The 11,665-nt window shown below is 37.4% G+C and overlaps 1 long non-coding RNA gene and 1 other non-coding gene across 2 annotated transcripts; both read left to right on the forward strand.

Annotated features, from left to right (window-relative positions):
• The first annotated feature begins 6,006 nt into the window (after positions 1–6,006).
• Positions 6,007–7,655, forward strand: LOC137652258 (uncharacterized). The gene is made up of 2 exons (XR_011046229.1): positions 6,007–6,188; positions 6,731–7,655. It is a non-coding gene; the product is annotated as an uncharacterized lncRNA (long non-coding RNA).
• A 3,605-nt stretch (positions 7,656–11,260) lies between these two features.
• TRNAE-UUC (transfer RNA glutamic acid (anticodon UUC)) lies at positions 11,261–11,332 on the forward strand. Its single transcript has one exon. It is a non-coding gene; the product is annotated as a tRNA-Glu (tRNA).
• Positions 11,333–11,665: the final 333 nt, after the last annotated feature.

An 11,665-nucleotide genomic window follows, 5' to 3' on the forward strand; every position in this document is an offset into this window, starting at 1 on the left:
ATTCTCTGCAAGTTTAAACTTTTGAAGTTCCACGTATTCAACTACCTTATTAGGAAGATCATTCCACAACTTGGTCACAGCTGGATTGAACCTTCCAGAATACTATGTACTATTGAGACTCATTATGGAGAAGGACTGGCTATTGGAATTAATTGCATACCTAGAGACGCGTTCCCTAAAATTTCCCAAGAGGGCCCACGACAGCGCTTACGTATAGTAGGAACCACTAAGGTATGTGGTAAATTAATAACGCATTGCAAACAGTGCCACGCTGGTTACGTTTATTGCAAGTGGCATATCTCCTTTACGGTTAAAGCGAGCTTTTGCCGCACTTGGATAATTTAAAGCTTTGGTACAGCTGCACAGTAATAGGTTTCTAACGTTATATTGTTAGGTAGTGCTATATGAAATGAACTCCTTAATGCAGAACTAGTTCTATGCTTCGTGCTTAGAAAAAAATAAAAAAAAAGAAACGATAATCATACACTGACTTACTATCTATTTTTATATGATTTTTACCCAGCAGGCAAAATTAATCTTTATTGATATTGTTATTATTATGCACGTTGGTTGGAGTACTTACTGTATATAATCAATTATTTAAATTATTAAAATTGTTACAATTATTGGAATGATTTTAATTAAAATTATCAAATTTATTATCATTATTAAGATTATTAGTTATTTTTGTTATTAGAATTATCAGATTTATTAGTTTCTTCAAAAGGCAAGTCTGTAAACTCCACTTGCAAGAAAAGCCCGTCTGAGTATCCCACCCATTTGCCTTTGCAATTGAAGACATTCACAAAGATATAGATAATAGACTGTTATCCTTTTTATTATCTCTGGGAGCAATGGGGAGAGAGTTAAGACTATACTGTCTCTGGAATTTGTCTTTAAAAATTTCAGTAGAGAAGGTAATTACCTCCGCCAACGAAGTTGGAAGGAGGTTATATTTTATGCCCTGTATTTGTGTGTGTTTGTTTGTGAACAGCTTCCTGGCCACAATTTTAATCGTAGAGTAATGAAACTTGCCTTGCAGGGATTAACTGTTATGTAAAAAGCTGGAAATTATTAAATTTAGGAAGTACAACGTCAAAGGTCAAGGTCATGGTCGAGCAAAAGGTCCAGAAATAAGCTGCTGTGGCGGAGGTCTGCGCTCTACTTAGTGCCCCTCTAGTTTTAGTATTGTTTTCGTATTGGAGACTTTCTAACGTTCCTGACTTTTAAATTAAATAACCTGGTAATATTTAATATTAACATTACATAACCAAATATAATAAAAATAAACTTCTACGTTGATTAGGAAAGAGAGAGAGAGAGAGAGAGAGAGAGAGAGAGAGAGAGAGAGAGAGAGAGAGAGAGAGAGAGAGAGAGAGAGCATACATGTTTTCTCAAGAGTAATTAATTTGCTGGAATAGGTATCAAGGAAAATATTTTCCACTCGACAAATTAGTTTAGCCTAAAACAACTTGTAGCCAAATAACGCTTAAAATAGTTTTGAACTCTATTGCTCAAGTCCCAAATTAACCTTCATCCTTATAAACAGTTCAAAGGCACACATCTGTAATGATGTTTGAACATGCGCATTGGTGTAGCTGGAAGTTCCTAGAACTAACTTCCAGGAGAATGAAGTCCAGATCTGAAGCTACAGAATTAAGGACAAAATGAGGTCTCCGAGGACAACTCTGTAAACGACTTAGAAAAAAAATCATTTGACTTCTGATTAGTATTGAGTATAACAGGTCACCCTCGCCCTTTTTGGACCTTTCTTTACTACTCTTTACAAGATTTTCTACTTTTATTTATCATTAGGTGTTTATTCTTCCAAGATTCATATGTTTAGAGGTATTTTTTCAAATGAGGAAATAAACATTGTTAAGCTTCTTAGTATCTAAAAGACATATGTTGAGTAGTTAATTTAAGTACTATGCAAAACCTCAAGTCAATTGGTGTAATTGGACAGCATAGTTTAAATTAAAGTCACGAGTTTACACAGCAAAAAAAAAAAAAAAAAAAAAAAAAAAAAAAAAAAAAAAAAATATGAATGAATTCTGATCCTTAGTCTAGCAGAATTTCCAAGGACAAATGTCACAATTCTGAATCTCTGTTTTTCCCCCATGTTAACTGTTCTACCTGCATTACCATTTCTATTCTTTCCCACGGTTATCCTTACATTTAAGGAGTGATCGTCTGTCATGGTTTATAATTTGGTAGAGGGTTTTTGCGGTCACATGCCATTGCATTCTTCAATTATAGTTATTAGCGGTGGCCCTAACCTTTGACTCATTAGTCCATCTGCAAAGCAGCATTTTCCAGTGATTGGCAGAACTGCAAGGCAGCCTTTTGCAAAGTGATTGGCAGAACTGCAAGGCAGCATTATCCATATTAATTATCAGAACTGCAAGGTAGCATTTTCCACAGTAATTAGCAGAGCTGCAAGGTAGCATTTCCCACGTTAATTGGCAGAACTGCACGGCAGTATTTTCCACAGTTATTGGCAAAACCACAATGCAGCCTTTTCCACAGATTGTCAGAACTGAAAGGCAGCCTTTTCCACAGTGATTGGCAAAACCACAATGCAGCCTTTTCCACAGATTGTCAGAACTGAAAGGCAGCCTTTTCCACAGTGATTGGCAAAACCACAATGCAGCCTTTTCCACAGATTGTCAGAACTGAAAGGCAGCCTTTTCCACAGTGATTGGCAGAACTGCAATGCAGTATTTTCCACAGTTATTGGCAGAACTGCAATGCAGCTTTTTCCACAGATTGGCAGAATTGCAAGGAAGACTTTTCCACAGTGATTGGCAAAACTGCAAGGCAGCATTTTCCACAGTGACTTGCAGAACTGCAAGGCAACATTTTCCACAGTGATTAGCAGAACGGCAAGTCAGCATTTTCCATAGTGATTAGAAGAACTGTAAAGTAGCATTTCCCACAGTGATTGGCAGAACTGCAAGGCAGCATTTTCCACAGTGATTGGCAGAACGGCAAGTCAGCATTTTCCATAGGGATTAGCAGAACTGCAAGGTAGCATTTCCAACAGTGATTGGCAGAACTGCAAGGCAGCATTTCCCACAGTGATTGGCAGAACTGCAAGGCAGCATTTTCCACAGTGATTAGCAGAACCGCAAGTCAGCATTTTCCATAGTGATTAGAAGAACTATAAGGTAGCATTTCCCACAGTGATTGGCAGAGCTGCAAGGCAGCATTTTCCACAGTGATTGGCAGAACTGCAAGGCAACATTTTCCTCAGTGATTGGCAGAACTGCAAGGCAGCATTTCTCAGTGATTGGCAGAACTGCAAGGCAACATTTTCCTCAGTGATTGGCAGAACTGCAAGGCAGCATTTCCAACAGTGATTGGCAGAACTGCAAGGCAACATTTTCCTCAGTGATTGGCAGAACTGCAAGGCAGCATTTCTCAGTGATTGGCAGAACTGCAAGGCAACATTTTCCTCAGTGATTGGCAGAACTGCAAGGCAGCATTTCTCAGTGATTGACAGAACTGCAAGGCAGCATTTCTCAGTGATTGGCAGAACTGCAAGGCAGCATTTTCCACAGATTGGCAGAACTGCAAGGCAGCATTTCCCACAGTGATTGGCAGAACTGCAAGGCAGTATTTTCCACAGTGATTGGCAGAACTGCAAGGCAACATTTTTCCACAGTGATTAGCAGAACGGCAAGTCAGTATTTTCCATAGTGATTAGAACTGTAAGGAAGCATTTCCCACAGTGATTGGCAGAACTGAACGGCAGCCTTTTCCACAGTGATTGGCAGAACTGCAAGGCAACATTTTCCACAGTGATTAGCAGAACTGCAAGGTAGCATTTCCCACAGTGATTGGCAGAACTGCACGGCAGCATTTCTCAGTGATTGGCAGAACTGCAAGGCAGCATTTTCCACAGTGATTGGCAGAACTGCACGGCAGCATTTTCCACAGATTGGCAGAACTGCAAGGCAGCATCTCTCACAGTGATTGGCAGAACTTCAAGGCAGCATTTTCCACAGTGATTGGCAGAACTGCAAGGCAGCTTTTCCCACAGTGATTAGCAGAACGGCAAGTCAGCATTTTCCATAGTGATTAGCAGAAATGCTAGGTAGCATTTCCCACAGTGATTGGCAGAACTGCACGGCAGCATTTTCCACTGAGATTGGCAGAATTTCCAGGCAGCATATCTCACAGTGATTGACAGAACTGCAAGGCAGCATCTCTCACATTGATTGGCAAAACTGCTCGACAGCATTTTCCACAGTGATTGGCAGAACTGCAAGGCAGCATTTCTCACAGTGATTGGCAGAACTGGAAAGCAGCATTTTCCACAGTGATTGGCAGAACTGCAAGGCAGCATTTTCCACAGTGATTGGAAGATCTGCAAGGCAGCATTTTCCATAGTGACTGGCAGAACTGCAAGGCAGCATTTTCCACAGTGATTGGCAGAACTCTACAGCAGTATTTTCCACAGTGACTGGCAGAACTGCACGGCAGCATTTTCCACAGTGATTGGCAGAGCTGCAAGGCAGCATTTCTCACAGTGATTGGCAGTACTGTAAGGCAGCATTTCTCACAGTGATTGGCAGTACTGCAAGGCAGCATTTCTCAGAGTGATTGTCAGAACTATAAGGCAGCATTTTCCACAGTAATTGACAGAACTGCAAGGCAGTATTTCTCACAGTGATTGGCAGAACTGCAAGGCAGCATTTCTCAGAGTGATTGTCAGAACTGTAAGGCAGCATTTTCCACAGTGATTGACAGAACTGCATAGCAGCATTTTCCACAGTGATTGGCAGAACTGCAAGGCAGTATTTCTCACAGTGATTGGCAGAACTGCAAGTCAACATTTTCTACAGTGACTGGCAGAATTGCAAGACAGCATTTTCCACAGTGATTGGGAGAACTGCAAGGCAGCATTTCTCACAATGATTGACAGAACTGCAAGTCAGCATTTTTCACAGTGATTGGTAGGACTACACGGCAGCATTTTCCACTGTGATTTGCAGAACTGCACGGCAGCATTTTCCGCAGTGATTGGCAGAACTGCAAGGCAGCATTTTCATAGTGATTGGCAAAACTGCAAGGCAGCATTTTCATAGTGATTGGCAAAACTGCAAGGCAGCATTTTCTATAGTGATTGGCAGAACTGCGAGTCAGCATTTTCCACAGTGATTGGTAGACCTTCCCGGCAGCATTTTCCACAGTGATTTGCAGAACTGCAAGGCAGCATTTTCCACAGTGATTGCCAGTGGGCCTAACCTTTAGCTAAAAAGCAAGACTGCAAGGCAGCAGCTGTCCGTTCACTTGCTCTTATAACCCCTGCCACAGGCTGGTACCTGCATTCCCATTAAAAAATCATTATGAATAGTGCTGTATTAACCCACGACAGGACCCTGAGGCTTCGAGCTTCTTTTGGCCCCCTGACATCACCCAACGGGCCCCCCACCCGGCATATTTCACGTTCTCTTTTTGTACAATTAATTGTAATAATATTACAACTGAAGTAAGGAATCCTAAGTTTTTACATTGATCACTAAAAGAAAATTGAAAGTTGCATAGGCCCAGCCTCTTGCTGGGCCAAGGCTTCAGCCTAGCTATCCTTATGTATAATGCAGTCTTGATTATGAGGTAGCAGTAGTAGGGGATTCGGCATATGAAGCTTCACTTGTGATGGATAATGGTGGAGGGTGGGCTGTGGACCCTAGCAGCACCAACCAAACTCGGCTGAATCCCTTGTCAGGCTGGAAGGAGCAAAGAGACAAAAAGTCCCCTTTTGTTCTTTTTTTTTTATGTCGGCTACCCCCCAAAATTGGGCGAAGTGCCTTGATAGATAGATGGAAAGATATATAGGTAGATAGCTAGATTATGAGAGATTTAGGCATTTCCATAGTCTGTATTGTGTATAACTGGAGATGCATATTCGTAATAGTATCCATGTGCAATTGCAATTACGAAATCTTTATTATCTTCACGCACTTGGCTTGCAGGCCAAGTTTCTCACCTTATCGCATGCTGATAGTACTGAAGGCTCAGTGCTTAAGTATAAATATTACGACGCAACAGCAAAGTAATATTGTTGGATCGTTTTTTGCTTTTCAGTAAACGCTGATTTATCTCAGAAATCATGAGAGTATTTTTGGTCCTATTGTTGGCTGTTATCGGAGCAATAGCCATCCAACAGCCGAACGCTTGCAGTAAGTTGGTCTTCTTTATTTATTATTTACAGTGCCTCTTAAGGAAACAGATTTCGTAAGAGAATGTGTGTTCATCACAAATAAACAGATACGCTTTAGAAATCACTAGAATTGTCTGTCAAACTGAGCAAACGTATTTAGAATCTTATGAAAAAATAAATAAAAAGTTTCATGGCATTCGGAGAAATAAGTGCTTTTCCTCCACCACCAGAATAGCTGAATTTTCGCGACTATAAACAGATACCTTTTAAAAGTTACTAGAATTATCTCGCAATCTATAACGAAAGTATTTAAATTCTCACAAATTTTAATCCTATTTCTGTATAAAAACCTCACGATTCCACGGTGTTTACATAAGTAACTGTTTTTCTTCCGTCAACACTCAGTTACTAAAGTAGCCACAAACTATAAATTTCCAATTTCTTTATAGAAAATAGCATATGGGAGTCCTGTACTCGAAGGAAACCAACTCCTTTTAATTCAACAGCATTCTTATTTACTAATCATTAGATATTAAGGTAATTTCTCTCGTGGCTTTCCAGCACCAAGCCCCCCGAAAAACGTGGAGATCGTTGGGACCACCTCCACAGATATTTACGTTACATTTGAGGACCCAGATGACCTTGACGTGTGCCCCATCCTTCTGTATAGGACTCGTTGCGAAGAGGAGGGATCGATAATGAATCTCAATTTGATTGAAAATAAACTTCATCAGGCAAATTTCACAGGAATGAAGCCTGCCACTGCATACAGGATTACGAGTCTCTCAGTTTCGGAGCATTTTGTTGAATCCGATCCTGTTGTTCTGCATACGTCCACTAAATAGTCCACCTTCCGCTAAGATGATCAAATTTTGTCAAATTGGCAAAATTTGTTAAAATGGTGCGATGAAAATCGAATGAGCTAATTAATTCCTTAAAATATTTGTATTAGTTTAACCTAATTTCAACTGGATATTATAACAAAATGTAATGTATTTTTACCCTTTCCGTCATCAAGACCAAATTTGGTCAGTAAATTGTCAATCTTTTTTAAGGTTGATGAAAAGCAAATTGGTTAATTGACTACTTGCGATATTTCTATTAGTCTAACTTGATTTGTTGAAGTGTAGATATGAAAAAAATGCAATGTATCTTTTACCCTATTTGCCATGAACATCAAATTTTGTCAGTAAATTGTCAAAATATGTTAGAATATGATAAAAAATATATTATCCAATAGACTCCTTATAATAATCTTATTGATCTAACTAGATTTGTTGAAATCTGGATATGAAAAAAAATAACGACTTCGCCAAATCGTCAAATTAACGATTTTCACCAAATATTGTGAAATGTTGTAAAATATTTTGTGATTTAACCCTTTACTAATATAAGGGGATTTATTTTTTAGTTGTGTACCTTTCACATACATCTCTCAATTCATGATCTGATTTTTTTTCTTTCCTAATAAAATATTTAGATATAAGATGATATATTAACTAGCACTGATTTCAGTATCATTGCTCACAATCTACTTTTTACTTGACCCTATGTTTCTCCATTTCTGAATGTCGTTTGTCACCTTTGGAAATAAAATAAAAACTCTATTAACATATAAACGTCATGAATTATAACATTCTTATATGATACGTGAATAGAATTATCTTGGACAATAGAGTTTCAGTGATATGCTGGATTGGGATTCGAGACCCACTCAAACTCGATAGTTTCTTGGGAGTATCTGCAACCTCACCATCTTTATGATCTAATGAGGGGGGGGGGGGTTAACGGAGTTTGTAGGTCTATCTGCTTGTTTCTTGATGTTCATTAGTTTCTTTAGTTACAGTGATCCCACAATCTGCTAAAGTTTGTAATAAGTCGCCAATAACTTTAAAACAAAAATGTATATACATTTAGAAAAGAATTATTTTAGACCAGTTAGGGAGTAGTGCCTTCACTGTATATCAAGTGTTGCACTGTAGATATTAACAAAGTATCTTTACTGCCCTCTTTTCACCCCTTTCCACCCACTTTTTTAGCTTTCTGCTTTAGCTCTCCATTTTCCACCTTTTTTCCATCTTGACGTTCAGAATCTTCTAACTTTTACTCCAGGGACTCCTCCAGTCTTGCCTTTGTGCCTAATGACCTCACCAGCCCCAGACCCTGGGCCTTGGGCTCAAATTCCATGAATCCCCAAAAGTACGGGGTTTCTACCAAAGTACAACAAAGATAGAAAACGAGCTTTTAAACACACGGCAACGGTTCAGTCGGTTGCTAATAACATTTACATATAAAACCTGGTTCTATTCTAGATGAAAATTAAAGAATTACCCTTGAAAAAGAATAATAAAAATAAAGTTATTCAACAGATGAAAACTATAACTGACAAATCAGTTGGTCTCCCCTGACGGATGTAATGAGGAAGGATAAGAGGGGTTTTAATAATTTACTAATTATGTTCAAATGGGAGGTATGTGTTGAAGTTACTTTGAAGTAGATTAATCCTTTTTTATTCTTGCGAGATAAGATAATTTTACATTTTTTTTTTAATTTCATGTGAGAATCGATATTTTTGTATTGTGATAATTATTTTCTTCTTTATTCCTTTTTGTTAATGATTTCTTTACTCTCAACTGACTTCCATTAGTTCCTCGAGGTAAACTATTTTGAGGGCTTAGACTAGTTTTTGTCTCTTAATATATTTGAAAGAAGGTGGCCTCTCAAACTTACTTTTTTGTTTCCTTATGATTAATAGAGAGAGAGAGAGAGAGAGAGAGAGAGAGAGAGAGAGAGAGAGAGAGAGAGAGAGACGATCCAGGAACCCATGTTAAAAGACAAAATATGTCACCCCGGGCTGCAAAGAGAAACGAATTTTATTAACAGAACTGTACTGGAATAAAGGATGGAACACAATATAATTATCATGAATAGAAAATCAACTTGACTATTAATTACAACTGATGCTCGGTTTGGGTACTCGTATTATGTTTCTTATGTTAGATATACTGACAATTGTAGAGCTAAGGCTCTAGGAAAATCTATGGCGTCTCTCAACAGGCTCATTGTCCATCTTTATGCATGTATGGAATGTTAGTTTGAAAAATGAGGTATGTTTTATTTTACGTTAAATCTACTATAGTTAGCCTATCTATAGAATACTTTGACAATTTGTACGTTTTCTTTTATTTAAACTTAGTTTTAGAAAACTAAACATCTAAGGATGACTTTAAGAATATGTTCGTAATTTTTTGGTATTATTTTACAAAAAACTATTTATTTTGTCACTGATGCTATTTCAGTATTTGGACAAGTAATATTATTGTTAAGGCCACACACATAAGTGCGGTAATTCCTCTCCCCCCCCCCTTTTTTTTTTTGGTGTTTAATTGAAATCTCATTATCGATAATAATCTACCGTATGGTGCAACCGGGAATGTCCATAGTAATAGGCTATGTATCAATCAAACCTGAAATGGCCTCGAGGCTGTAGTCAGTTCAATCGCTTAACTATTAGTATCCACATTAGTTAAACAGACAATAAAAACGACTTATGGAGATTACACATTAAATAAAAATTCGAGCACAACAATCAAGTAGTCTGCTAAAACCGTTTTAAAAATAGGAATTTACGAATTATGGGACGCTCTACAAAACTGGTTTTTAGTGTAATCTTGTATGCACCGTGGAATAAGAATGAATTTTACATCTTTTTTCGATTGCTGAAGAAAAATAAAAAGTTTCTGTCTTTTACCATTCTTAACGTGAGTAACTTTTATTTCAAGAACAGTACTGTAGTCTTTGGGCCATAAGCCCCTCAGTTTGAGGCATAGCCTCCTCAATTTTCTCGTAACACTCAAAATTAAACTACGGGAGAAAGGAAACGACCTTCCCGTTTTCTCTTTATTCCTCTCTACTCTCTACTACAGATTCAAACAAGAGCTTGGGGGAGCACGCAGGTCCCATGGTTCCTTTTTGTAGAAAACTTCTCATAAAAAAAAATAGATAACATTGTGATACAGACAAGACAAATCCATTTAACCAGCAAATCCTAAATTTCTCACTTTTATTCTCTTTAAAGCTTCCCCAAAGGTAAAAAAATACAAATATGTGACGAAAACGGGAGAGGGGAAGTCCCGGCTCCCATCCACTCGGGAAATTAATACAGTTTTCACAATATAATCACAATTCACATGGATTACTCTTTATAATTGTAATGACCCAATCATAATAACATATCAACCTTTCAAATAAACATATTTTTCAATAAATCAACTATTTCGATAATGTCAACAAACCTGGGTGCGTTCTCATTGGACAAACACTACACTTACCAGCGTAAACGAACGTTGGGTGCGTTTTCATAGGACAAACAAACCAACATTTAACAAGTACCATTCCTCTCTTTACGTGAGTAACATTTATTTCAGGAACCTTCGATAAGCTTCAAAATTTAGTTTGAAGAATTGTTAGAATGTTTTTCGTTAATCTCTTCACATTTTACTTCCTTTATATTTTCATCATATATTTAAAACTTTTCATTTCTTAAACGTTTTACTCACCTATGGTTTAACACATTTTATGAAATGTTTATTCACTTTTGGATTAATACCTTTTTAGAAATATTCCTAATCTTTGATTTTGAAAACTTTCTTAAATCCGCCTTTGTTCACCTGAACAATTTATCCACATGGAGATTAACACCTTTTATATTTATTTTATTCATCTAAAGATTAATAAGTTTTAAAAATTCACATAATAATCATCACCTTTCACAAACATTTTTTACTCACCAAGGTATTACTCATTAACCCGCGGCGAAGAACGTATTATCTGCATAGTTATCAACCCCTTTCTATACCCAGAAATTATTAACTTTCCTAAAACATTTTATTCAGTTTTGGTATTAACACATTTCTCAGTATGCTTTATTGACATAAGGATAAAAGAATTTGATAAATATTTTTATTCGGCCAGGGATGGCTTTTCTTTAATATGTATTTTCTCACATATGTAAGACGAGCACCAGTCAAACTTCAAGTTACCTAAAAATAATTGCTTTAAATAACATGTTATATTGCTTTCTTATTCATATCCCATGTGGTCTAGTGGCTAGGATACCTGGCTTTCACCCAGGAGGCCCGGGTTCGATTCCCGGCATGGGAAGATATTTTGAACTACAGCATAATGGTATTCGAATTGTCTGTGTCACTGTTCGTGGCACGCTTGTTCCTTCTAATTTTGATAAGTATCTAAAGCGGGGACGGCAGAAACTTCTGTGGCCTTGGTATCATAAACCTCCCAATTACGATCACTAGCGATCGTAAGAAAACAGATTTGACTTTATGCAAATTCATTTTTTCCCATTTAGCAGTGACAGAATTTTCATCTTAGAAATAAATCCGTTAAAAGAGTTATTTCATATATAATAATTAAATCAATTTTTCACTTAGTATTATGTAATTTTCATCTTCAAAATAAATCGGTCAAAATAGTTAT

This window comes from Palaemon carinicauda, chromosome 13 (genome assembly GCF_036898095.1).
Source record: "Palaemon carinicauda isolate YSFRI2023 chromosome 13, ASM3689809v2, whole genome shotgun sequence".
NCBI lineage: Eukaryota > Metazoa > Arthropoda > Malacostraca > Decapoda > Palaemonidae > Palaemon > Palaemon carinicauda.